We start from the raw sequence: 27150 nt of genomic DNA on the forward strand, positions 1-27150 counted from the left end.
CCTCACACTAACGGCACCATACAAATAATAAAATATCAGAAGTTGAGAAACTTCCCATACAAAGAATTAATTCTGCAGAGAGTTATATTTAATGTGGCCAAAATCAAAGTGGGAAGTAAAAGCAAAAATTGAAATGAAACCAGTATATTGTTCATGAAAGTCACTTCAACTACTGCCAATGCATTTTGCAGCAGAGGTTATTGTGCAAATACAATCAAGTGTAAGAAGGATGGCGCTGGAATGACGTTTGAACCTCCAAATGTTGCTTGAATTGGAGATCACCTCGAACCACAAAAGCAATATCGGGAGGCTGCAAACGAGAAATGTTTGTATACTCTAGCAACTATTTTACAGCACATTTGTCCTCTAAAAAGAGCAGACTAAAACCATCCTGAGTTATTGAAGAAATCACTGTTTTGAGAACAAGCAGACCGTTAATTGACTGGTTTCTTGTCCCCAGCTTGGTAATCAGTCTTCCTGTACTGCCGCTCCTGATGACCAGCAAACTGTCTCCAGCCTTCTGGCTGTCAAGAAAATTGTGACAAGGCAAGTGTCAGATCATGCGGAGCCTTCTGAGTTTTTTGACCCCTTCAATCTGTTTTCCAACCTGGATATGGCAAAGAAGCTGTACTGGACTAATTGATTGTCTGTCTTCTCTAGGCTGTGGATAAAGTCCAGGTATGTAATTTGACTCTTTCAGATGAGCAGTATCCTCTCTTTCACGGTCTTGTGTCTTTATGTCAACCACTGTGGGACTGCTCTGGAAAAGTTCCTTTTTTGCCAGAACTGGAGCAGAAGATGTTGGGGTCCTACAGCATTCTATCTGCTGGGGTCCCTGTGCAGCTGGTTTGAGCAGTGCACAATGGAGGCTGCAGTGTGTGTATGACTTGCAAAAAAAAAGTCTGATTCATCTTCACCAAAACACAAAATAATGCAGCTGCCAGGCGGAAATAATAGCTTGAAAATGCTGCACTTCCATTTTTTGTTTCAACCAGTGCGCTGCGCTTTAAGGTAGAATACTCTGTATTTGAGATTACCTACATAACCATTGATCTTGATTTCACTAAACTGCCCTGCTCTGTGCTCAGTAGCTGTTATCCTGGATAGTTGTTTTCTTGGGCTTTCTCTTAAATTGTTTCATACAATCATAGAATTGTTTGGATTGGAAAAGACCTTTAAGATCATCAAGGCCAACCGTTAACCCAGCACTGCCAAGCCCACCACTAACCCATGTCCCTAAGCACCACATCCACACGTCTTTCAAATACCCCCAGGGATGGTGACTACCACCTCCCCGGGCAGCCTGTTCCAGTGCTTTAACAACCTTTCCGGTGAAGACATTTTTCCTGATACCAAACCTAAACCTGTCCTGGTGCAACTTGAGGCTATTTTCTTTGTCCTGTCGCTTGTTACCTGGAGAAAGAGACTGATCCTCACCTCGCTACAACCTCCTTTCAGGGAGCTGTGCAGAGCAATAAGGTCTCCCCTTGAGCCTCCTTTTCTGCAGGCTGAACACCCCCAATTCCCGCAGCAGCTCCTCATAGGTCTTGTTCTCCAGACCAGCTCCATTGCCCGTCTCTGGACATGCTCCAGCACCTCAGGGTCTGTCTTTCTTGAAGTGAGCGGCCCAGAGCTGAACGCAGGACTTGAGGTGTGGCCTCACTGCCCTGCTCCTGCTGGCCACGCTGTTTCAGCTACAAGCCAGGATGCTGATGGCCACCTTGGCCACCTGGGCACACGGCTGGCTCACATTCAGCCAGCTGTCAACCAGCCCCCCCAGGCCCTTTCCCACCGCACAGCTTTCCACTTACTCTTCCTCAAGACTGCAACATTGCGTGGGGCTGGTGTGACCCACGGGCAGGACCCGGCACTGAGCCTGGTTGAACCTCTTGTTGAACTGAGCCTTGTCCATGGGTCCAGCCTGCCCAGGTCTCTCTGCAGAGCCTCCTGCCCTCCAGGTCAACACTCCCACCCAACCTGGTGTTGTCTGCAAACTGAGTGAGGGTGCACTCAGTCTAGCCGTTGGCAGTAAAACAATATGAGAATTATGGATTTAGATATGCTTGTTAAGCTGTAGAGACCATTTTCTCTGGAAAACTGGAAGAATTCTGTTTAGAAATTATAGGAGAAAACTATGAAAATTCAGATTCCACTCCTCTTCCCAGTGTCACGTAGCTTTTTTTTTTTTCTTTGGAAAGCAAAAGCAGGTTAATAACATTGGTTTCAGAAGGTAATTTTATTATTTTTTAATGGTTCTTGCCATTTGCCTAAAGGTTTGGAGGTATAGCAGAACGCTGGGCAAGAGCCCCCAAACCTCTTGGAGAGCACCAACAATTTTTTCACATGATTGCTCGTTTATGGGGGATCGGTAAGTAGCCTGTTAAGCACACTGGTTGGAGTACATTGCATTTCCTACATCTGTCAATTGCAATATTTGATTGTCAGCAGTCAATCAGACTTGAATTTGGTGATCTGGGGAGGAATTAAAATACACGCCTTACATGCTGATCGGTGGCAGTGTTGGGTAAAACTGGCTGGACATCTCGGAGCCAAATTGTCCCCAGACTTCAGAAATTGGTGTGGTGGTGTGCATTGCTGCCTGCCTTTTACCATTTAATGCCAACAAATGTGGCCCTTTGTGTGTGGATGAGTGCTATCTAAAAGTAATAGGCAATGACCTTCCTATCTGTGCATTCACCAGTAGGCTCCGTCTCAGTGATGGGCACCCTCATGGACCCTGTGCAAGTTCCTTACCCATCACTGGAGGTCCAAAGGCACCAGCAGCATGGCAGGACAGCACTGGAGGTGGAGGTTTGCGTCATGATACCACCTTCTGATGACAATGAGCAAAACATGACATAAGACACTGCTCCACCTGACCAGGTGGTAGTAGTTCCTGGCCATGGTAACATGATGCAAGGGCAAACCCACAAGCTGCAGCTGGAGGGCTGTCTTGCAGGTGATAAGGTGGTAGATACCCACGTCTCCTGCCAAGTCATTTATGGAGATGCTGCACAGTGCTGCACGGTGAGTCATTCGACACAGGCACCATGATGTGACAGACATCCAGAAGAGGAAGGGGGTAACCTCAGGGACACGCAGCAGAGCCTGGTCCCACCTGGCACAGCAGCTGGAATCACTCTGTAGCTGCAGTCGCTTTTTCACAGATACCAAACTCATGTTCTCTCTCTGGATGCATTTGCAGCAACTTACATGTAAATAATAAAAGCCCTGTGCATTCATCTCTTGGTAAGGATCATATGTATGCTTATGTTAACGCAGATGGTAATTGCACACAGCCGTCTGGCTACTGGTGTCACCCTCCCTGTTGAAGGGCTGATGCATCGCAGCTTTGAATGGGGGGCTATTGAGAGAGAGCCCCTCTGTGCACAGGGGAGGGGGAAAGGGTCTGCAGTAACAAACTGGAAAAGCTCCTATTTTACCTGATAATACTATAAAACTCATCTAACTCTCTCGTACAAACACAGCACAACTTTTCTGAGCGTACAGTCCAAATTATTCCTACACTGCATTTTTGTTTAAGCATTAAAATTCAAGGTCTAAATACGTAGTTTGAAATTGGAGAGGAGTACATGCACATTGCAAATGTAGATATATCTTGCTGAGTACACAGCCCATAAAATATGTAGTATAAGATCACTCATTTATTTAAAGATGCTTTTTACTTCAGATGGAAAATGACACAAATCTAAATATTACAATGCAAAGTAATGTGTAACTGTCTGTATGTTATAGCCTTAACACTATACTTTTGATGCAGAAGAGATATAGCAGCTGCACTTTAATTTCAAGCAAATTGATCCCAGATGTAAATGTTGTTTTGTTCCATGGAAGATAGTGCACAGGTAAAGCAAATATCATTGGTTTATAGTCCAACAGAGTGTTGCAACAGGATCCAGCCTCTTCTGCCTGGGCACACATAAAAGCCTGGTGGCTGCGACAGAGTAGGATGTCTGAAAAGTATACCGTAAAAAGAGATAGCTTTGCTTTTTACCCTTTAAGAATACAACCACCTGTGATCTAAGTAGCTGTTTTGAAGCCAGGAAAGCTTCTTGACTTGTCAATTGTCCTGGAGGCAAGATCTAAATTTGGCTTGTTTTCCATTTCTTTTCACTTCACATTTTGTAGAAGCATTTTTCTCTCACCCTATTTATGTTTGGCATAAAAGGGAAAAAAAACAAACAACCAACCAACCAAAAATCCCCCTACATTTACTGATTCAGTGAGCCACTACTTTCAAAGTAAAAATAATAGTAGGAATTGTGCTTCACTGCCCGGAGATACCCCCAACGTCAGTGGGACCATGGGCAACGTATAAACAGCATAATAGTTTCTTTACCATCCCCTGCATATAGAGGACAGCAAAGTCCAAATATCCTGCTGTCACATCTCTTCTTTTGAACAATAAGATTTTTTATTTTTTGTCAAGTAGGGCAACCTGCTTGTCCACAGAGGAGAAACCCACAACAGACAACTTACCCCAGTGCTGCTTCCCAGTACCAGAACTCAACCAAGCACAGCTGCTGGAGCCCAGTAAACTCATCCAGAAGCAAGAGAAGATCTCTCAGGTCAATTATTTCTTCAGTTTTTAAAAGTGTAGATGTAGGACTACTTTACCTGTGTGGGATCTGGCTGTGCAATCCTTTCCTGTGCAGGCTGGCTGGCGGGTGCACGTAATGCATTAGCACATGGGCGCTGCTGGCTCAGAAAGGGGCCACTCGCAGCCCACCCTGGGTGATGATTGCTCTGCAGGCTGGCTCAAAAAGAGGTGGCAGCGATGCCCTTCACCTCTCATGACAACTCTCCACTTCTATATAGCTCCCCTTTGCCTTTCCATCCTTCTGCAAGACGGATTACTTGTAGCTGGTGTTTCCTGCTTTTGTTTTCTATTGCTTTTAGGTCAGGTTTGCACATGCGTTTATTCTGGTTTCACAAAGGCTGTGATTTAGTTAATTGGGGGGATAATGTGTTTGGATGCTTCTAAATCAGTATCATTTGAATTGATGTTTAAAGTTAAACATTTGAGAGCTCCTCTATTTGATAGCTACACTGATTTAACTCTTATTTCCTTCTGAATCAGTGTAGGCAAATCAATGCACAAGTTGTGCACTGGATGCATTTCCTTTCAAATACCAAAATACCTGAATAAAGGTATATATACTATATGTAAAGGTGTTACTGAAGGGCAGGTACTAGACAAAACTGTGGCACTTCTGCACAGCAAGTATTTTTTTCTTCATACAGTGCAGGGAATCGACTGAATCTGTCACAGATGTGTATAAGATGTGTACAACCTTATGTAGCAACTTCTGCGAGTATTTAGCAGTAAGACATATTGACCACATTCTGAAGTCCTTACTCAGACGAAACCTGCCCAGAGGTCAATGTGAATCTCGATTAATCGATTTACTCAGAAACAGCTCACAGTTTCTGTACGGTTTTGAAGCACAAACCTTTGAACAGAATACAAAATCAGAATTAACATCACACCAGGACATGGGAAGCCACAGTGAATGTTCGTCCACACGAGCTGTCCTTCGCTGGGGTCATGAAAAGTGTGGCAGAGAAGGGAATGTTAATTTTTTGGCAGCATTGGGTTGTGGGAGGAGGCTGGGGTGGGAGCAGGGACAAGGATGCATTTGCCGAGAGGATGTAGCAGCATGCACTCAGCCCCGGCTGCTTGACAGAGCTGCTGTATAATAGCAGGGCACTCACCTCAAATCATAGGTTGTGAAAACTGACATTTCCATTCAAATTACTCCAATAGCCAACTGTTCCCCGGTGCAACTTCTTCTGTAAGTGACACAGTGACAGTGATCCAGGAATTTAACTTGCTGTTGTCTCGTTCCAAGTGGAATTATGAAGTTTGTGACATGCATTAGGAGGATGGCTCCTGGTCGCAGCCGGTGCTTTGCGTGTCTGTGCGATTAATCACAGGTCGAGCACAGAGCCCAGGAAGTTTTGTCAGCTCAGGATAGCTGTCCCTGCTGTGAACCTCCTCTTACTGAGTCCTTTTCTCTTCGTTTCCCATTGTCTGAGAGAAAAGCTACTGCTCCACTGAAGTTTTCCTGGCACCTCCTGGTTCCTTGAGATTTGTTTTAAGCTTCTGTCTTTAATTATGATGGGCAGATCATCTGTTCTTGACACATGAGTGCCTGATGGTCACATCGCTGTGCACCCTCCTCTCCTCAGAGATGCCTCTTGGATTTATTTTTTTTTCCCCACAACTTGACTGTGCAAGTTACCTTTTAAATTTCTGTCTAGCCTTTTAAGCAGGAAGCCTTCTCTGTTCATAAAACAAACCAGCAGATTTTGTAATTTGAGGTGTTTGCCATATACAGGCTGAAATTGCATGTAATTTTTGCACAGCTTTACTTTTGTATTACATGGTCAACCATAAAACCCCTTCGGTTTGTTGCACTCTGCAACAAATGTCACCAAACTGGCTTTGGCTTCCGCATTTGGCGGAGGAGCCAAAGCGTTTGATGGTGGATTACCTGCCTGTACCTTCCATGCTCCTGGACAAATCTCCGTCGGTCAGCTGCAACTGATGACCAAAGCAACAAGTCTCAAGGTAGGTCCTTCGTATGCCATGGTGGCATCTTTCAGAAGAGGGTCCCAGGACCCATCCAGTGGTCAGGTTGGCACAGCACCATGGAACTGGGAGAGACTGGGACGTGGTTGGGGTCAGGCTATGGGCCCTCTTGTTCTACCCCATGTCTTCTGCAGAGAAGCTGGGCAAGGACATGGATCCTTCATGCCTGGTGAACTAAAACTAGCAATGGCCCAGAGCCCCAGTGATGGATCTGAACGTCAGCAAGCTCGAAATCTATCTGCATCTGGATCTCAGCCTGGCTTACGGTCATCTTCACTCAAACCCCATTTTTTTTAACTTGATAACCAGGAAATTCATCAATCAGTTACTAAGGAAAATATAATTATAAAGTCATGTTTACCTACACTTCTTGGAGAACAGGGCCTCACTATTGCTATCGCAGTCAGAAGAATAACTAATGTCAGGGTTTTATAGTGAATTCATTACCTCCTTGGACAGGGAGCAACTCTCACTATATTTTGCAGAAAAACTTTCAGAAGAAGAAAAAATACAGTGTGTGCTGTTTGGGAGTCATAGTCTTCACCGCATGACAACGGAAGTCAATAGACCAAATACATGGACTGTTTTTTGATTCGGCACCATGCACCATCCATGAATGAAGATATTCTGTTAAATTAAAATTAGTCCATCATTTCCAAATAAAATTTTCATAGAATATTGCATCTCAGATGCTCTGCAAAATGATGTATAACCAACATGCTCAGGGGTCAGTTGTTAGGGTATACTGGTATCCTGGAATATCAGACTACTCCAAGCTTATGCTTTGATCTTGCTTTCAAGTTCCTGGAAGTTAATTCTGGTCCCTGTTGGTCCCTGAGTGTGGATAAAGTCTATGCTAGGTATTCACCACCACCATTTTTTCTGTAAGACTAATTTCACATCTCCCTCCACATCCCCTACCATCCCAACATTTCCTTTATCTGATTCACCTCCTGCATGTGGTTCCCTTTGGGTTTAAGCTAAGTGTTTGAAAGCAATGGGAAGTGTCCACAGGGGACTGTGACCTCTGGGGTTTAGATCAGGTGCTTTGCTACTCAGTTTTCATTTCTGCTTTTGGACCTGCAACAACAGCCCAATCATCTACAAAGCTTAAAAGCTCATGAAAGCTTCTTCAGTCTTCAGAGGTGTCATGTCATTACACTGCGCTGTAAGTTCTGGTATCAGTTGGCTGTGGTTGAAGCCTTCAATAAATTCCTTTTGAATATGACTTTATGGTTTTCCACCTGCAAAGAAATACAGCCTCATTTACAGACCGCTGTTGTGTTTATGTTCATTTTGGAAGACACATCCATCTACTGAGAAAAGGTCTGACCAAGACTGTGGAAATTGCCACTAAAGCAAAGGTGGGGATTGGATATGTCCCAAACCAAAACTTGCTAAAATTTTGCTGTTCTATCCTTAAGAAAGGAAACTGCAGAGCTGCCTTCCTGGGGCACTGCTTCGTAGTAAGTCAGGGTACTTCTGAAGCAAAAACATGTGTAATCTTTATTTATTCTATACCATTATCTGGAATCCCCAAATAGTTTCTATATGTTTGTTTGAAAGCGGTTCCATGACACCATGGATGCTGAGCTGTATCTGGGACTTGATAGCTGGCTTAGTGCTGTTGAGCTGACTCAGATGACACTAAATATTTCTTCACACCTACGGAAGGGTCATGTCAGTACAGGCAACCCTAAGAACAGAAAACAACATGAGAAAATGATCTGATTGCTTAATTCCCTGCAGTGGACCTGCTTTGAATATCACGACAAAGGCCACAAGCACTTCAGATTCTTGATGTGAGAGGCCTCTGGAAATTGTTGAGATTTCGTATTCCTGCGAGAGGAGATGTGCCATACTCAGGAACAGGAAAGCCCCCATCTCGTGCAATGCCCACCGGTCCCAGTGCTGCTGGAGCTGCAACATGCTGGGTGATCAGTGCACCTTGCACAAGCATTTGTAGGCTTTGCACAACACTGCAGGGAGATCCTGGGTGTCTCAAGGCACTTTTACACAGAGAAGAAATGCTCAAAACCATAAAAACCTCCCCCAAAAATACTAATGAATTATGTGCTCAAGGCTGTCAAAGAGTGAAAAATTACTTGAGCACAGCAATTTAAAAAGTTGGGGGTGAGGCAGTGTTTGCAATTACTATTATAGAGACCATATAGGCTTTTGATGAGAAATAAATAAAACCCAACCTGTTTAGTGAATATTAAGCTGCCTTGTGAAGTTTCAGAAAACACCACTTTGCCTGTTGTGAGAAGTAACAGCTTTAAATCTCCCATGGTCTGGCCAAGGAGAGAAGCGTGTGTACTGGGTTTGGGTTGAAGGAGATATGCTGTAAAAATAGTGGCTTTCATTAAGATGAATCACAGTAAAAGTAACAAAAAAGTGCTTTGATACAACGGTGAATAGAGGATTAACTGCACAATGCTGCTGTTTTTTTAATTCTGCATGTCTCCTTTTTTTTGTGTGTTTGTTCGTGATGCCAGCAATAAAAATAATGTTTGGCTGCTAAGTGCGTAAGTGTGCTAAAAAAGGGCTTTATAGTGCCCAGAATCTGTTTGTCAGCAGGTGACTGCTGTGGGGAGGGAGGAAGGGGAAAGCTTGTCTTATTTTATTTTCAAGGGTAGAAATTTAACATTGGGAACCCAATTCATATTTTATTTCTTATCAAAACTTATCTCCGTAACTATGAGCATGTATATGCACCAAATAAATAAAAAAAAATTAAAAAAAAAAAAGTACAGCCCATCCAGCTTTGAGGGCGGGTTATTTATAGAAGATCTCTGCCTTTTGTCAGATTGGTGGTTAACGATGTTCTTCCAGAATAAACCCTATTCTGTGCAGCAGAAGAGGAAGAGTCCTGCGGAGAGTGTGCATGTAAGCTAATGTCCCCGAGACAGAAAGGGCTGTGGCAGAAAACGCTGCTGAGCAAAATCCACAACAATCTAATCATCATCTCTGGTAGTCAGTGAGAGCTGTGGGAGAAGACGTTGTATAAAGCAGATACATCCAGGAAATAATGCCTGTCCAGTGCAGCCAGATGGAGTGGGTATATCCTGACCAAGCATTTATTTTAATAAATGTTCAATTAAAATTATTTCTGTAGTGCAAGCATGGTCCAGAAGTAGTATAGGAATTAATAAGATTGCTGATAGAAATAAACATTAAGATAATTGTGCACAAGTTAAGAATGACGGTTATAAAAAAAAATTCTTAACATTTCTATAGGATTATTTTATGCATGTACAAACCAGAAAATGTTAGTTCAAGCTATGCTTTAAAATCATGTTTTTAAAACTCTAGCTCTTTTTTGCACAAAAAATCACCCGTAACAGTGCCAGCTCTTCCTGTGCCCATGCAACACGTCTGTAATCTGTGAGTTTATATAAACACAGTAATTGAGGAAAAACTCTGCTAGAAACTTTTATCTGTATTATGTCTGTAATATGACATACATGCTGTCTAACCCGAAGTTTATGGTAGCAGAGGTGACGGATGAACAGAGGAAGATTTTTCTGGTTTTATACCTTGATATAACCCCATTTATGTGTGAATTTGTGGGTACATGAATCCCTTATTAAGTGAGTAGAGCTCTTCATACAGCTAAAATTCTGTACGTGCTTAAGTACTGCCTGAGACAGCATCCAAGCAGGCGCTTAGCAGCCGGCTTTTATTTTGTTGGTTACACCCTGGTCTTATTCCTTCTGTGAGTTTGTTTATCAAAATGCGATGTATGTCCCAGGTTAAAGTTTCTGGAGCATACCTGTGGTGTGTTTGCAGCCTTCATCCTCGAGTCAAAGGTGGAAGGCACCTGAAAATAAACAGAAGTCAGACGTGCTGATGCCAGGGATGGGTCTGACGCTGATTAGCAGACAGTCTGGAAATGCCAGAAATGAAAAGGTTAAGTACACAATTTATTTTTTAAATGAGAGACTTTGTGTTTGTCTGGCAAAATATTACAATATGTAGTTTGGAGGTTTTTTTAGAGGTGCTTCGTTTCGTTCAGTAATTAGGCCTGAGTGGTTATCTCAGATCCTTTTTCCCATACTTTGGACATTATTTCTGCGTATGTTCAGGTGATGATGTTAAGTGCACACGAACACTTCTGAGAAGTAGGCACTGGGTGTCACACGTCAGTATGTCCAACAACGCGTGTCCTTGTGCACGTGCCGCCGCTCGCCCTGTTCTGTTTCCAGCTCTGCAGGTGACCCATGGCCATGCAGGATCCCACCTGGCAAACCAAGCCACTCTGGCCATGGCACAGACCCTGTCCTGCAGCCCACGATCCCAGCCCAACTCCAGCACCCAGCTGGGGAAACACGGCAGACCAGTGCCTGGCTACCCGGTCCTGGCTGGGATGGTGCAAGCGTGTACAGCTACTCTGTGAGAAGAGAAAATCAAATCTAGGCTGCACGCAATCAATAGATCTTAAAACAGCTGAGTATTTCTAGAAATAATGCTTTGGAGAGGTGTCTGTGACCCAGAAAGGAAAAGCTTTAGCAGTGTCTAAAATTCCTGGAAGGGTTTTTTTTATTTCTCTGCCCGCATCTCTTTAACCTGCTACTTCAAATCCTTGGTGGCTGCTTCAGATTTTCCATCAAGGCAGTCACCCAGGATGGACATCTGGCACAAAGGGGACCACAAAGCTGGGCATGTTCAGCCTGGAGAAGAGAAGAGGGAGAGGGAGAGGGCATCTCACCAGTGCCTACAAAGATCTTAAGGGCGAGTGCCAGGAGGACAGGTCCAGGCTCTTCTCAGCGGTGCCCAGCGACAGGACAAGGGGCATCGGGCACAGGCTGCAGCACAGGGGCTTCCATCTGAGCGTGGGGCAGAACTTGTGCGCTGTGAGGGTGAGCACGGGCACAGCTGCCCGGAGAGGCTGTGGGGTTCTCCTGCTCTGCAGACACCCCAACCCGCCTGGACGTGGCTCTGTGCAGCCTGCTCTGGGGGACCCTGCTCTAGCAGGGGGTGGGACGGGGTGGGCTCCAGAGGGCCCTTCCAGCCCCCACCATGCTGAGATTCTGTGGCCAGAGCTCGAGGCTGCCCCTGCCCATTGGGACGTTCCCCTGGTGAGGAGGGTGCGAAGCATCCCGGGGAGCCCCAGGTCACTGCCACCACCTGCAGCTGCCCGACACTGCACCTAATTGCCCCACCAGGGCCGGCTCATGCCAAGACAGTTAACGGTCAATGCACCAGATTGTCCCCCAGGGTATTTGCAAAGTGCCCAAAGCTCCCACAGCCACAGCGTGGACTCCAGTGGGCTGCTGGGCCCCTGCTCCGTTAGCTGTTCTGATGAAGACTAACCCAGGTTGCAACTACTCAGTGTTGAAATTCAAGCTGCCAGTGTACCTAGGGAAATGGAAACAAGGGGAAGGGAAATGCTGGAGTAAATTTAAATAAGAAATCCATTCAGCAAAATAAAAAAGGATTTGGGTTTTGCAGTAGCTGCAAGCAGAGGAGCTAAAGACCAGTCATGAAGGAGATTCCATGTATGAGTAGCTACACTCTGGAGCAGTCCGTGGGTGTGCCCTGTGCTCATGGGTGAAAAGCAACACGTAAGTCTTCACAGGCTTCAACTCTAAAGATTCAGTTTATTTGTGACAATATTATTTGTTCACTCCTAATGAATAAATATTGCAAATAATACTGTTACTCTGCATTATCTAAATGTTGTTAAAAATAGAACATGCATTAATTTAAATATTACACATCGTACAAGTACAGGCACTGTACAGATGTGAGTTAAAGGGCTAGAGCTGTATTTTCATTTTCAGGCCACTAATAACGCTCACGTCTCCGTTACCATATCTGACATTGCTGTATGCCTAATGATTCCTTCTGAATTTGCTCATGAGAAACACCTTAATATTTAAATCATCACACCAAATATTAAAAGGTTTTGCTGGTTTCCCCTTTCACTCCAAGCACAAACTAGGTGCAAGCTATGCATCTTTAAAGTCAATGCATCTCTCCAGTCATTACAAAATGGGAAATAAATAAATAAATAAATGAATAAATAAATAAATAAATAAATAAATAAGCCAAAAAACCCAAGGGCTGGTAATTTAGTACTAGAAAGTTAATTCAGGAGACCTCTAACCTTTAAACCACCACGTGACTATTGATTTTCAATATTGCGCGGGTCCGTGCCACCCTAAGCGTGTAGTTCAGCAGATTCAGAACAGTTTTTTCCTGATCAGTTCAGTCCCCAAGTACTTGTGCATTAAGACAACAAATACCGGCGGCTCCCAGCCTGTCACATGGCAGCCCCGTGGACGTGCCGGGTTTCTAATGAATATGGGCCGCTGGCAAACAGACCACGGCGAGGGGTTTCCTCCGGCCTCTTCCCAAAACCCGAGGGCTGTGCCGTGGCCGGGGACCAGCGCGGGGCCAAGGCAGCCAGTGGCGGGAAGGGATGCGCTGTGCGGTCCATGGAGCCCGAGCATGGCACGTGCTAACGTGAGGTCTCTGCACAAACCACTGCCTTCACGCCAAAGCATTTCCATTTAACATTTAATTATATTCCCCGTGTTAAGTTGAGGGTTGTAAGGCTTCTAAACCTGCTTTTCTCCACCCAAGAAGCAAATGAAGATGGAAATAGTGGTGATGCTCCAAGATGCTCTGAGCCCTGGTGTCTGGATTATGTGGTAATACCAGGACATGCTACTTTAAACACCTTCCTCCTTTTGTAATCACCAATTAGTTAAATCAGCGACGGTGCCAGGCTGATGTGCTGCAGGCCATGTGCGCAGCATCCCCAGCTCTGATGAAGATGTGTTTTAACCCACACACCTAAAAAAGACTTCAGCCTTCCCTCCTCCCCCCAGCTTTATTGATTATTGAAAATGTTACATCCCGGGGAAGAAAATGTCATTGCTTTAAATACCAGCATTAACAGTTGATAAAAGTTCTTTTTCACCAAGGCGCATATGATGAAGAAAAATTAAACAATGGAAAAGACAGAGAAATATACAGAATTTAAAAGAGAAAAGAAAATCATTTGCACATTAATTCGACCGCGAAGGAGCTTCACTCCCTTAAGTAAGCAGCTTAAAAGCGAACACGTCTCATACTGGACTTTTTACTGGAACGGTGAAATATATAATGAAATTCAACAAGGAAACTGGAAAAACAGCCAAATTGGTGCAGCAAAGTGGTTAATAGGATCATTAGCCTACTCGCTGTATTTTTTTGGACATTGTGTGCCTGTACCGTAGTCCTCGAGAGCAGATTGCAGGAACAGGCTGACAGTTACCCGCTAACTCAGCAGTGCTGGGTGCAAACTGCCATCTTCCTGTGGATTTACAGCTGCCACTTCTGCTACTTCAATTAGTTCTATAGCACACAGATGTTGCTTAAATGTTGCTGCTAATGATACTGCAATAAGCGTAAGATTCATGCCATATTTTGAGGCACGTAAATTTCTCAAGTGGCACAATTAAAGTGGAAATATTAGGTGGGGAGAACTTGGCAGTCTCTCCAACTTGGAAAGCGCACCCGCTATGCAATAATGGGTCAAAAATTCATTCAAGTTTTACTGCTGTTCAGAGTTTTAAAAGACTTTTCACAGTTGAATGCAAAGTAGTAAAAAGCAGAGTATTAGGAAATGAGAATGCTGTTCTGTTATTCAGACATGACTTTTAATTTCAAATTGAAATCACATGCTTACCTTCGCCGCGAGGGCTGCATGTTGCCTAGCCGCACCGCCAAGATGCAAAAGGAATAAATAAAAAGTTTTCATTAATAATGATTTAATTGCTGCATCTGCACAAAGGTTCAGCATAGCGGTTGTATTAACGGGGGGGTGTGGGGGGGGGGGGTGGGAAATGGTTTCCCAAATCACACACAGAGACAGCATCAATCATTTCTGAAGCCAGATGTAGCCTCCAAACTGCAGCCTGACAACACATCTCCTGTTTGTGCAGCCACCAAGCAATTATTCTTTCCATTATATCTCCCAATGACAGATCTCCAAACCCAGGGCTGTAAAAATTAGAGTTTGGGCTTATACAGTTGTGTCAGGTCTTAAAAAAAAAATAAGAAAACTTATCATGGCTGCAGTGTTTATGAGCTTGTCAAAGTACATGTACATAATTTTCATCAGAATTTCTTTTACCTCATTTCCAATCCTTCAGGATTAGATTTATCAGCAGCTCATTCGGGGACAGCTCTGTGCGTGCATCCGAGCGGCTTTTCCACCTGCAAGCAGGATCCAGAGGGGAGCCTGTTGGGTTGGCTCTGGTTGTGAAACACGTAAGCTTTTCTTCATCCCCAAATATTTTTCTCGTTCAAGTTGTTTTTAACATACTGCCTTAGATGTCTGACAAATTTAAGGTGCAATTTTTAAAAATGGTTTTACAGCTCAGTCATGTTCGGAACATACATCACTGCGAATGCATTTTGATGGCGAAGTAATGGCGGCAGCACTAAACCAGGAGGCAAACCCGAAGAAAGATAGCTGGAAATCCAAAGATTATTCCATGTAATGTTTCATTTATTTATACCAAGGAAAGATTAGCAGGCGAGTACTGATTTTGAAACTTCCAGTGTATGCAGTATTTAAAGGATGAAGTTAAATGTTAGGAGAAGTCATCAATGGCAAACTAAGGGTGCACCAGCCTGGTGAGCACTGGCACCTTGTATGTAAATTACTGATATTCTACCGCGGTGCCCAAACGTTTCCATTTCTCTGCATGGCTCCGTCCCACTCCTGGTTTGGATTATTTAACAGCAAATCTTACAGATGTCAGACTTGTCTTGTTCCGAGGCAACAAGGACAATAAGTTCCAGCTGACCTCAGGACAATGAATCTTGCAAGAGCACGGTGTGTGTTTTATACCAGCGTGAACAGCTCCCGTGTAATGGAGAGAGAGGGAGATGTCACCCTCGCCTCGCTGCTGGCACGGCACTGCCTGAGTGCAGAGGCAGCCCCAGACCCCACAAACGGGAAGGAGGCAGCCAGTGCAGGAACTTCTTCTTTCCATTTCCCCCCTTTTTTTTGCTTTATGTTTGAGCATGGCATTGTCCAGCCAATGAGCCCAACGAGGGCCCTTTACGGAGAAGGGGGTTGCAGAAGGGGTTTGAAACTGTTGGCCAAAACACTTCTCTATTTTTCCATCTTTCTGTGGTCCTGCCTCACATCTGACTGCCTTGTGGTACATACAGCCCCACACTGCATTAGGAGATAGTGTATTTTATTAAAAGATTGCTTGTTCCCCAGCTGGCCTGTCTGCTACAGAAAATCATTTGATTCCAGTTATTTCCCATTCAACTGGAGTAGTTACTATTTCTGTGAATGGCCTTGATGCTGAGGATCAAATGGGTTTGGTTTCTGGTTGCCCCTACTTGGTTTACACTTGTAACACAAGGTGTCGGGCTCAAGTTGACACGAGATACTCACTGTATGCCAAAGCCCATGACTTTTCACAATAACATAAAAAAAATACCTTAATCCCACAAAGTGATCTTTCTTTGCCACTTATCAGGGTGTGGGCTGCTCAGTGGGAATGAGTCTTCTATTGGATATGGAAAAGATTATACATGGGACGTCTTCTGAGCACAAAAATGACCAGTTCACCCCAACTGAACACAAACCAATGTGCCAAAGCATCCATCAACTGTACCACCAGCCACCCCCAGCACTGACCCCTTTCCTCCGTTTAAAGCACTGACATTGCAAATGGCCAGAAAATGCACTATTTGGGCCCAGGCGCGGTGTTTTTTGCAGGGTGGAGTGAGGGTGGCCACAACAGTGTCTGAGCTCTGCTGTCCTCTCTGCCAGCCTCAGGGATACCCCTATGACTTCCCCATCCCCTTATTTAATTATTTCAGCTTCACTGCTGCTGAACTCCACCCAAAATTCCTGCTGCTTCAAAGGCACAAGCTGGATCATGTTTTCCCCGTGATGTGCAGATATTTATTAATTGTGCTGGTTCACGTAAGGAGGACATCAACGCTCGATGCTTCTCCTCTTTCCAGAAGGAGATGCTCAGCATGTCCTGCCTCACTGCAAACCAGCTTGTGTCAAGCTGCCTTTTGATAAAATGCCCTTAGAAATGTTTTTAACCAGGAGCCCTGGCTATTAGCTATTTTCTTCTCTCAGTGAATGCAACTATTAATTCCCAAGTAGTTATCCATGATTTCCCCTCTAGAAAAGCGATCAGCATCGATAAACGTTCATGCCCTGGGCTTTACCATGCAATAATGTAACTGAAATTTAATTTCTGGCAACCAAATTTGTTTTAAAACTGAACTCAAGATGGAGAAAAAAAAACAAACACAACTTTTAAGGTCAGTTTTCAGGAGGAAGGCTGCAGAGATCTCTGATTTGTATTTGTGAGAGTGCAATCAATGTGTGATGGTGATTTTACACAATTCCAAAAAAATGAATGCCCTTTCCCTGTAAAATTTATTGTTTCTGTGATTCATCTAAGATTTTTGTCCTCCAGTGTATGAGTGATCACCCGTGATTTATGCACCAAAGGAGTAAGTAGATCCAAAATGGGGTAGAAAAAAAAAAAAGCAGCTTTGCTCGGAGTATCACTCCAAACTCTTTGTCTAAGTTACTGCAGCAATATTGGAGCTATAAGGTAACGCACCGCAAAGTTGCCATGGGATTATGCACCGATTTACTCAGCGGTGTTATTTAGGGGGAAAAAAATCAAATCAAATCTGTGTAGTTACCTTGGCAACCACCAAAGTGTCTTCTGTTTGTGTTCCCTGATAGACAGGTCGGGCCAGGGCATTCCTGGTGTAAGCCCTTGCATCCAGCGTGGTCCCCAGCGGTCCTGGGATGGCTCCTGGAACAAAGTGCTACATGAGCTACCTAGCTTTTGTACTGTCCAGGCGATGCGGAAAAGGCTTTTATTTGCATTGGAAAAGATTTCATAACTCCGTCCCACTCTGACTTTGGCAGTTTGTTTCTCATTTCAGATACACTCTGTAATCTATTATGATATATAGGCCAGTCTTATTCCCCCCACCCTCACTCCAGCCTATGTCCTCTTTCTATTTAGGAATTAATTATGATGCTATCTCATATAACTCATTAGTATCAATTAATTCTTTCCCTTTCATGATTTTATATAGCTAAATTAGATTGCCTCTTAGGAACTTAATAATCAGTATTGGACTCATTTAGACATATCTTTTTTCCCTTCTCCACCCAGTTTTACTTGGACACGAGGATGCGGTGGCTGGAAATGTCCTGTCCCCTCCAGAGGGGACAAGGCTGGTGTGATGGCACCACCTGTGCCCCATCTCCACCACCCCCACCAGCTCCGGTGTCTCGCCCTGCTGCAAGGCTTGGCCTCGTATCACCCGTAATTCTGAATTCCAGAAGTCTTTTTTATTATTATTTATTTATTTTGAGGCTGCATAAGATGTTATTCTTGGTTTATCAGAATGAATAGGAGATATCCTACTTCTAGCAATTGGCCAAACCATCGTGAATTATCTTCCCCTTAAACTCGCCACAGGGACAGAGGGAAACGTCGAGGGAGATGTACATTTTCCTCATTCATCTTAGTGGGGTGTTAACTTTGAAATCACAGCGTTGCTGGCATTCACATGTCCATATTTAACTGCTTCACTGCTTACTGGCACATCGAATCCATTCAGGGAAAAAAGCAGTAATATGATTGAAGATATCTGGCAGGACCTGATATTCCCACTCATTTTGAATCTGATCCAGCAGCAGCAAAGGCAATTAAATAACAAGTTTTCTCCAGCAAAATGAGTTGCAAAATGCCCCCAGCTGCATGATGTAGGAAATACACCTTGATTTTACTAATTGCCATGCCCGTACCTTGCTGTGGCGGTATCCGAAGTGGCTTTGCATGACCCACTTCATATATTTCAGATCACCAAGCGCTAGCCCGGGCTGAGCTGCATGCCACCAAGTGGGGGCTGTGGGCAGGGGGTGGTGAAGGGTGGGGGGGCTTTGCCTTGTTTGAAACATCAAACATCATCTGCCACCCTTCGGCAACGTGATGCTCCAGATGCTCCTGCGATCAGCCAAGGAAGAGTGCTCGGGCTCAGCCTTTCGCTGCAAATAAAGGCCAGGCTGTTGTAGGTGCAGGTTAGCTTTGGTGAGACAGCAAAATGCAGCCTCAAAAGCAGAATTTCAAGAGATCAGCCAACGTCATTTTAAAACCTAGCCATCCCAGGCTGAAACCAAATCATCCTAGCAGCAGCACCAAGCAGCCATGCTCTGTTTATTGCAAGATGACCACCAAAAAGTTGTTTTTTTTTTTTTTAAGGATTGAACTAAGAGTGGGGAAAAAAAAGCAGCATTAGATAAGTTACTGCAGGTTGCAGCACACAGATGCTTGTACATGTGTATGTATAGTAAAGGATGATATTGCATCTCCTTTATGTCACCTGGTACTGGCGAAGTGTTACCGAAAGAGGTACCCCTATGGCAGGACAAAGCTGGCCATCATTGCTTTTCCTGCAGCAACTTTGGAGGAGGCCTGGCTCCTCCTCAGATGAACTGCAGAAGATGGCTGTATTGATCCCAAATTTTATTGTTTCCGTATTCACTGCCAGATCAAACAATGGAGCCAGTGACAGGGTGAAGCAGCAGGAAGGGTCTTCTGGGAAAGCAGATATACGCAAAATGTTTTTAATAACTAGCGTAAGGAGTGTAATTGCTAAATCCCAATTAAGGAAGATATGGGTCAAGTGAAGGAAAAAGAAGGGTGGGTTTCTGTGAAAGGAGAGGAAAAGTCAAAAGGCTGAGGCTCGTAGGACAGCTTGATTTCTGAATGCATTCAGATTTGCAGTTTCCTTCTCCCTTCGCTCCCCCAGCGTTGGGCCGCTCACTACCCCTGCTCCCAGGGCTCCCAGCCCGAAACCTCAGTTTGGGGGGACGGCAAGGAAGAAAAAAAAAAGGAAAAAAGAAAAAAAGGGGGAAAAAAGGAACCCGAAACTTTACCAGGAGGGCAAAAATTTTTGGGGGGGAGAAAACGACAACATTGTTTCCCTCAAAATTTGAAGTAAATTCAATCTAAAACCCTTTCAGGATGGCTTTCAAGTATGATTTTCACTAAAAATATCGGAAAAAGTGCTATCTGATCTTCCCCCCCCCCCCCCCCCCCCCCCCCCTTAGAATGTTTACTCATTCTCCTAAGGAGAAATTATTCTCATTATCAAAAAAATCTTAACCATTATTGTTCAGATCTGAGGGTTTTACTGAATATGCACTTCCTTCGTCTAATCAGGGAGCTACCCAGCATTATTTAATCTATTTACGTTCATGTATGCAATTATATTTCATAATCTGATTATGTGTTTCATATCTCTATACAGATGAAAATGCTGAATGTTGCATTTCTTTTTTATTGTATGAGTTTTCAAGTTCTTTTTGGATGGAAATAAGAGTTCAGTAATACTGTGGTGGGAACCGCATTAATTTTATCGGCTAAAGAGACCTACCAAAATAGTGCTGGATGCAAACGGGAAGAGCATATTTCTCTATACATGTTCTGCACCTGAAGCAAATGAATTACATTAATAAAGTTAATATGTAAAGATATTATTATCTATAGTCAAAAAATGGAATAGATTGTTTCTGATCATCATGTCCTTCAAGATACTAAAATCCAGCAGATCTTATCCTTTCAAATCTATTTTTTTATTCATAGACAGGGAGAGGAATACACATTTTCTGCTCTTCCAACTCCCAATCATGTTTTCAGTTTTGAATGAATTAGTCATTGACCTGAACCAGCTGAATGCATTGAAATGGAGAGGAAAAAAAAAAAAAGGAAAAAAAAAGAAAAAACATTTCTCTGGCATTGCTTAAATCACTGTCACCAAGTTTATCATCGCAACAAAGTCTGAGTCTAAGTGCTGAGCTGGTGGCTTCTGCCAGCTCGGTCATCTGAACCACTTCAAAATGCTCTCAGAAAGTATCTTCTGCCTAAGACTGTTTTGCATTTAATCTGAACTATTTAAGTTATAAATGACCTTGGTCTCCTTCCAATGGCACCCCTCCGTGCTGATCTAATTCAGGGGTGAGATGCCAACCTCAGCCCATGGTAGGTCCATGCACCCTGGCCAAGCCATGCCCACCTCTAATGGGCCTTTGGTGACAGCCACCAGCACTGTGATGGGATCATTAATGAGTGCAAGAATATCCCAGAACTACCTTGCTTTTGCAGTTAGTGTCTTTTATCGATTTTATTCATTATGGTATGAAGTCAGAGGGTCACAAGACAGCCATGTGCACAGTGGTCCATACCTGCAGATGTCAGTCCCCACCGGCATCCCCCTGTCTCAGCCCACCACCATGACTTTCTCCTGTCTCACCAGCAGCAAAGCTTTCCCGATTAGGGGGTATTATAGACCTGCAATTCATAAATATTTAATCTTCACATTAAAAATGTGGGGCAGAATAGCCATTAGGGTCTGACAATGAATAGGCTTTCTCTTTTGATCATTATGTCAGAAGAATGTAGGACAAGGTATTTTTTTGATAAGGTAAAGAGAAAATTGAAAGCAATGATAGAAAACAATGTAAATTTGACCTGGATGACACCCAGTTGTGTCTGCTGAAATGTTTATTTTAGCATCCAAACCTACTCTTTCTGCCATCGCTTGTATTTGAACTTACTATAGGAGAGCAAAGTACAGGCAGTTCACACAAAGCAGAATTATTTATGTCAGCTTCCATTAAGAAAGGAAAATTTCAGCACAGAAACAAACCAAAAATCTTTATTTTCTTATCTGTGACCCAAAATGTGGCATCCCTACAGCAAGAAACTGCCGAGTCCTTGCTCTCGCTTTGCCAGATCTGGTAAACTGGCCTGAAAGCCCATCATCTTCTGTATCAACTGGTGGAAGATGAGGCCATTGAAAGGGTAGCTCCCTTCCCATCATGCTGCTTGGGAGAAAAAACTGTCCTCCTGATAACACTCCCACAGGTTATTTCTGTAATATCTGGGGGCAGCACCTGGAGAGCATGAGAAGATTATTTGTTTCCATTAACTGCTTGCCAGGCAAATTAACAAATAAAAATAAAAATATTTAAAGTGGTTTATTGCAGATTTCTGCATTTACATCAGTAATTACTCTATTATATATATTTATTACTTTTTTGAGCCAACCCAGTTTCTTGGTCATGGCATTTTACAATTATCAAAAGCAGAGCATTTTGGACAGTTTTATGTGTAACGCCATAAAGAAGTTTTTTCAGGACACCATTGTCTGTTACAGATGCTGCTCTCAGTCTTTATTTTCCCTGTGCCCAGGATAGGTCCCTCCTCAGGGCTGAGCTGCTGAAGCATCCTGGCAAGTCCTTGGCTGGGGATGTGCAGCTCTGGAGCAGGGACTGATGTGGGCAAGGAGGGCTTGGCTTAGACCTCTGTAGAACAGCGAGTCTTCAGCAGGCTTGAGCCAGTAAATACTGGGTTAGAGCTGAAAACTAAAAGGCCTGAGTACTTTTCCCATAAAACCAACTTTTTTTCTTTTTATGTTTTGATAAATAGTAGGACTTTCTGAAAAAGGCTCCTGCACAGCAGCTTCTTGAGGGTCTCCCATCTGTACTGTCCATGCATGATGCCCACCACAATCCGCAGCATAGGGGTTGGCAGAAACAAATACAGCGCAGAAGGAGGGTGAAGCGTGTCTCTCCATAGCATCCTCTCTGTCCTGCCTGGGATCTATCTCCTTTCTCCTGCAGAAGAGTCCAGTAGCTCTTGCTTGTAGATGAAGCATGGCAATGGCCTTGATTTCTCACTCAACAGAAGCATAAAGCCAACAGGAACCATCCCACGAAACGGGACCCAGGCAGCAGCACAGCCTTTCGGCAGCTCAGCCTCATTTGGGATGCAAGGTGGCAAAAGCACCAATACAACTACCTGGTCCTCAAGTCATGTGACCATGGCACTGTGGACTGAAAATAAAGCAGAACTGAATGAGAAACACAGATGCTTATCAATGGTTGAAGACCTCTGTCCTTGCAAGAAAACCAAAACCATTTTTATCTGACAACCTTCTCTTATTAGACTATTTTATGAAGATTTTGTCAGTCAATCTAACTTCTAAAAAGGTCAATAGTAAGTTTCTTCTGTTTTCCTCTCCCCTCGTACAATAACAAAGACTGAATTCTATCGCTTCTGCAAGCACTTCCCACTCCTACTGTCATGATGTGGCTGAGAAGTGACGAGTTGTGTAACAGGAAAGTGTTGAGACAAACGATGGTGCTGCGACGAGAAGGAGCTGCTGTGGTCTCCTTGCAGACAGCACTCAGCACAACCCCACCACGCTTCTTCCACCCCGTTCTTTTTTCTGATGTAGAACAAACTTTGTGTCTGTGCCCTAACACCCAATTCTCCTGGTAACCCTGTTTTACCCTTCTCTGCAGACTTTCTTCCTTTCCTGTTCCTCTCAGGTGATTTAATCAATGGTTTTTGTATCTAGTTGCTTGTCTTCAAGATCTTCAGCATAGGAGGACACGGGTTTTATTGCAGATCTTCCACTACCGAGTTCCTCGTCCTCCTCAGCAGCAGCAGGACACTGGCTGTATGGACCTTCTGGGTTCTGTTTTGAGTTGATACCTCACTGGCTTCCTTAAAACTGGGAAAGAAAGGTGGTAACTAGGAATTATTTATTTTACAAAATGCCTATGATTTCTGTTTCACTGATTTCCATGAAGAAAAGAAACCCCGAGCCCATGCAAAGCTGCTCTACTTGTGTAGCGCAGGAACGATGTGAACACGCTGTGTCCCCACGGTCTTGTTCTAACATTTCTCTGATGAGGTACCCAACTGCTGTTTCCATTTTATGCCATGCTACATGCTAGGTAAATTTTGGAAACTTTTTTTCCAAATTAAGTTATGCTCAGTGTTTTCCTCACATAGGGAATTTATTTGTTTAAATAAGTGTCTAAATCTATGAAGTCACTTTGCTTTGGGCCCCTACTGCTCCTGTGCCCACCCTTTCTGGCTTTAACCTGGAGAGTGACACGGCTCAGATGATTGTGTGGTGGCTGCAGTCGATGGCCCTCACCCAAGCTTCACCCCTTGGTCCATCAGAGCCTCTGGCTGGTCCCTACCCACTGCTTGGCCTTTGTTAATTTGTCCAGGGTGTGTTTTAAGGGATGGAGTAAGTGAGGGGGTAGTTGGGTAGAAACCTTGGAAGTTCTTTTAGAGATACTTCGGATACTACAGTGCTTGTTGGATTCATGATTTGCTCTAAAATGAGACCCGCTGATAAACCAGAAAGGTGAAGAAGCACCATGCAATGAATTTACGTTCTACGGCTTGGCTCCTGCCGTTTTATTTTCCTTTTTTCTTCTCACTACACAGAGTCTGCCCAAATAGCCTTGTGAGATGGTTTTTAGAGGTTGTTTGTTTATTATTATTTCTACTCATTACAGTTTCAAAGTAGTTTTGTGTCTGTGAAGCTAAGTCCACAGCAATTGCTTCTTTTTCTTTTCTTCTTTTTTTTTTATTATTATTATTTTTGTGCGTGTGTGTGTAACCTTGGGACTAGAGCTGTAGTATGGATGAAGGTGGTGACTGCAGCAGAACCAGTACACAGGGACCCCCCTTGCAAACCTTGGTGGTCATCCAGCACCTCTCACGTCGCTGGCCGGAGGCACTGAGGCTGGCTTCAGGGGGGTCACTCCCCATCCCGTTGCTGTCCTTCACCTGCTGAGGACTGACCTATGGGTCTGAGCTGTGGTGGCCAGAGCTAAAACTGCCCAGGAGAGCAGCGCTGAGCTGCAGCAGGTTGTCCCCGGCTCCTGTGTCCTGCATCGTGGGTGCAGCATCACGCACAAGAACTCCACAGCACAAGGAAAGAGGTCATTAAATACAACTTTATTGGGTTTCATCATACAGTTTGTTTTTCATATCTTCTTCCTTTCTCCTCTCCGACTTCCCCTTGGTGTCTTCATCCTACGTTTCATCGTGAACACAGGACAACTTTAAAATTTGTTGGTTGCTTTACCCAGAGGAATTCCAGCCTCAGTTTCCCTTTTTTGGTTGAATTTTTCCTTTTTAGATTTGACACAGTAAACAACCTGTGGGTTGTTTCTGGTTGGAGCAGAGTAGGTTTCAGATAATTTCCTTGCACCCTCACCACCCCACCTTGGTCTGTTCTGAAGGCAGCTGCTGCCTCTGCTATAAAGTTGTTTCTCAAATGTTTTAAAGTATCTCAAGGTAAATGCAAAAAAAAAAGTCACATAACAACCAAAATCCTCTAAAAACTTTGTGGGCACCAAAAATATACCATTTTGTGACCAATTCACTGCACCCTTTTTTTCACGATGACCTTTCAGTACTAGGACTAAGTTGATAAAGAGGAAACAAAACCATTACAGTAGAACAGTTACTTTATCTGAATGTGTAAGAAATCAAAAAATTACGACTATATAGCTTCCATCGCTAGCATCGCATTTCAGCTGGCCAAACTGGACTAGCAATGTCACCAGCTGAAATGGGGTACCAGGCCAGGAGGTCTCAAACCCTCCATTGGTTAATTCTGACCTTAGAAATAATATTTTCTTATACATAACAATGAAATTCAGCATTCTGGATGAGATAAAAGAGATAGCTTGGGTTTAATTATTTAATGCACACAGTTTAAAGTTCCAGTACAGCTCATTTTATTTAAAACTGTAGTATTTTATGAAGTATCTGACTAAAGATAATGATCGCTTTTTAAATGATACACACCAACTTTCAAAAAGTTTTTATTACTTGTGGGACTTTAGGAACATTCCTCCTTTGTATGCTTTTGTAGAGACTGTTTGCATACTCTGACTCCAGACTGGGTGCTTTCTCTTCCTTTTCCTGTAAAACTTACGGCAGTACATTGTATAATGACAAGTGACCAAAAAAAATCAATTTGTAATCTGATTTGAGGGTTTTGATTTCCTCTGATGAGTTTAAATTTCATTAAAAGCAACCTTATTCGAACATAAAAGAACTCCTTGAAGGGTAAAACAGGGAATTGTCTCAAAGAGTATAAAGAATCTAAACTCTTTTGTGCTATTTATTCACGGCATTAATTGTGAGGTCCAACGGGCGGTGTCGGTTGGCAGATGCACTGTTATCAGCCCTGCGATCTGAACGAGGAGGGGAAAAAAAGCACAAGGGCTCACATTCAAAAATCATTCTTTGGCGTATTGACACTTTAGTTATCAACAGCCCTTATTATCTGCTTAGCGGCGGAGTGCAGCTTGCTGGTGACATAATAAGCTACAAATCACTGATGGGGCCTTTCTGCATTCTCCTAATTGTGTGTATTCTCTAGAAAAAAATTATCGTTGGGCTTCTTGTCTTGATGAGAAATTGACATTTTCTGGTGGAGCCTGGTGAGCACTATGTGGGGAGATAAGACATAGTTGTTTTAAAGGAGTGCAGCCATTCTTTCAGAGGCCTCTTTATTGCTCTAGTTGACCCACTTGATGAGTATGGATTTCATGAGGTCTTTTTCAGCATTTGAACTATAAAAGGTTCAGAATGACACCACCCCTTATAGACAAAAGATAACCTTGCCCTTTGAATATATTGATTCTTTATTAACTAGGCTGTTTAATGCAATGAAATGAGGCATTAGATTGAAGCCTATTTCAAGTGCTTTGAATAATCTTTAAAAGCTTGAAAGACTTTTAAAAGCTGCTCTGCAATAATTGGCATATACTTTTAGAGACTCTATTCCTTCATTTTGATTAAGGAATTTTTATCATCTTCCTATGTCTAAACTCACTATAGGCTGACACAACATATTTTCTCACCAGGGCTATTACCAAGTTACAGATAGGGACGTGTTGTAGGTGGTGGATTGCTCTAGGACTTGTCATTTCTAGCAAAAAATGTATGGGTTTTCTTCTTTTGTATTTTCTTTGCGTTGAAAGTTAGACAAACCATTTAGATGCTCATTATTCAAACCTTTGAAATAAACCTAAAAGGAAAAGTGCCAGTAGGCATCATGGAGACTTCCATCCCTATAAACCATCTTATTTTTTAGTGGGATGCATCTGATTATGCCACCGTTTAAACATCATACACGGATACATACTCAAAGTGGAACAATTTTCAATGCATAATAATAATAATAATAATCCAAAGTGCTCTGTATTTTTAACATCTGTTTTCATCAAACATGAAAACTATGGAAATATCAGAGAATAAAGGAAATTTAGTTAAATATCCCAGTTTTCCTTCTTTGTACATTGTGACTACAGTAAGCTGCACCTTCTCGTCACACTCCATCACTTAACGGCTGGAACATGGGGTGATGAAGGAGAGACTCAGGCACACGGCATGTCGTTTGGCAGTATATACGCATACACAAGTACATACATTGGAGCTCAGAGTTTCTCAGTGCCCTCTCAAAGTTGTCAGCAGCCCTCTGATTAATGACAGGATAAAACTCACATAACAAACTCCCCCGCTTTACCTGCGTAGGCACTTGAGTTGCTCTGCCTGCTGTGCATGGAGCCGGACCCATACTCCTGTACAAATACCCTTTTGCTGGTGGCCATGGTCACGCAAAATGAGGCAGGC

General features: G+C 43.4%; 1 long non-coding RNA gene across 3 annotated transcripts in view; it reads left to right on the forward strand.

The window, feature by feature from the left end:
• The window catches only part of LOC114015875 (uncharacterized), a 36944-nt gene that overhangs the window by 6318 nt on the left and 3476 nt on the right, over positions 1-27150 (forward strand). For 2 of the 3 annotated variants that reach the window (XR_008733895.1, XR_008733894.1), the window contains exons 2-5: positions 461-678; positions 4454-10528; positions 12071-12183; positions 14764-14881. This is a non-coding gene — a long non-coding RNA (uncharacterized LOC114015875). Of the gene's footprint in view, positions 1-460; positions 679-4453; positions 10529-12070; positions 12184-14763; positions 14882-22119; positions 27074-27150 lie in introns of those variants that run through there. The other variant, XR_008733896.1, reaches the window with a different exon arrangement.

This window comes from Falco cherrug, chromosome 9 (assembly GCF_023634085.1).
Source record: "Falco cherrug isolate bFalChe1 chromosome 9, bFalChe1.pri, whole genome shotgun sequence".
Classification (NCBI taxonomy): domain Eukaryota; kingdom Metazoa; phylum Chordata; class Aves; order Falconiformes; family Falconidae; genus Falco; species Falco cherrug.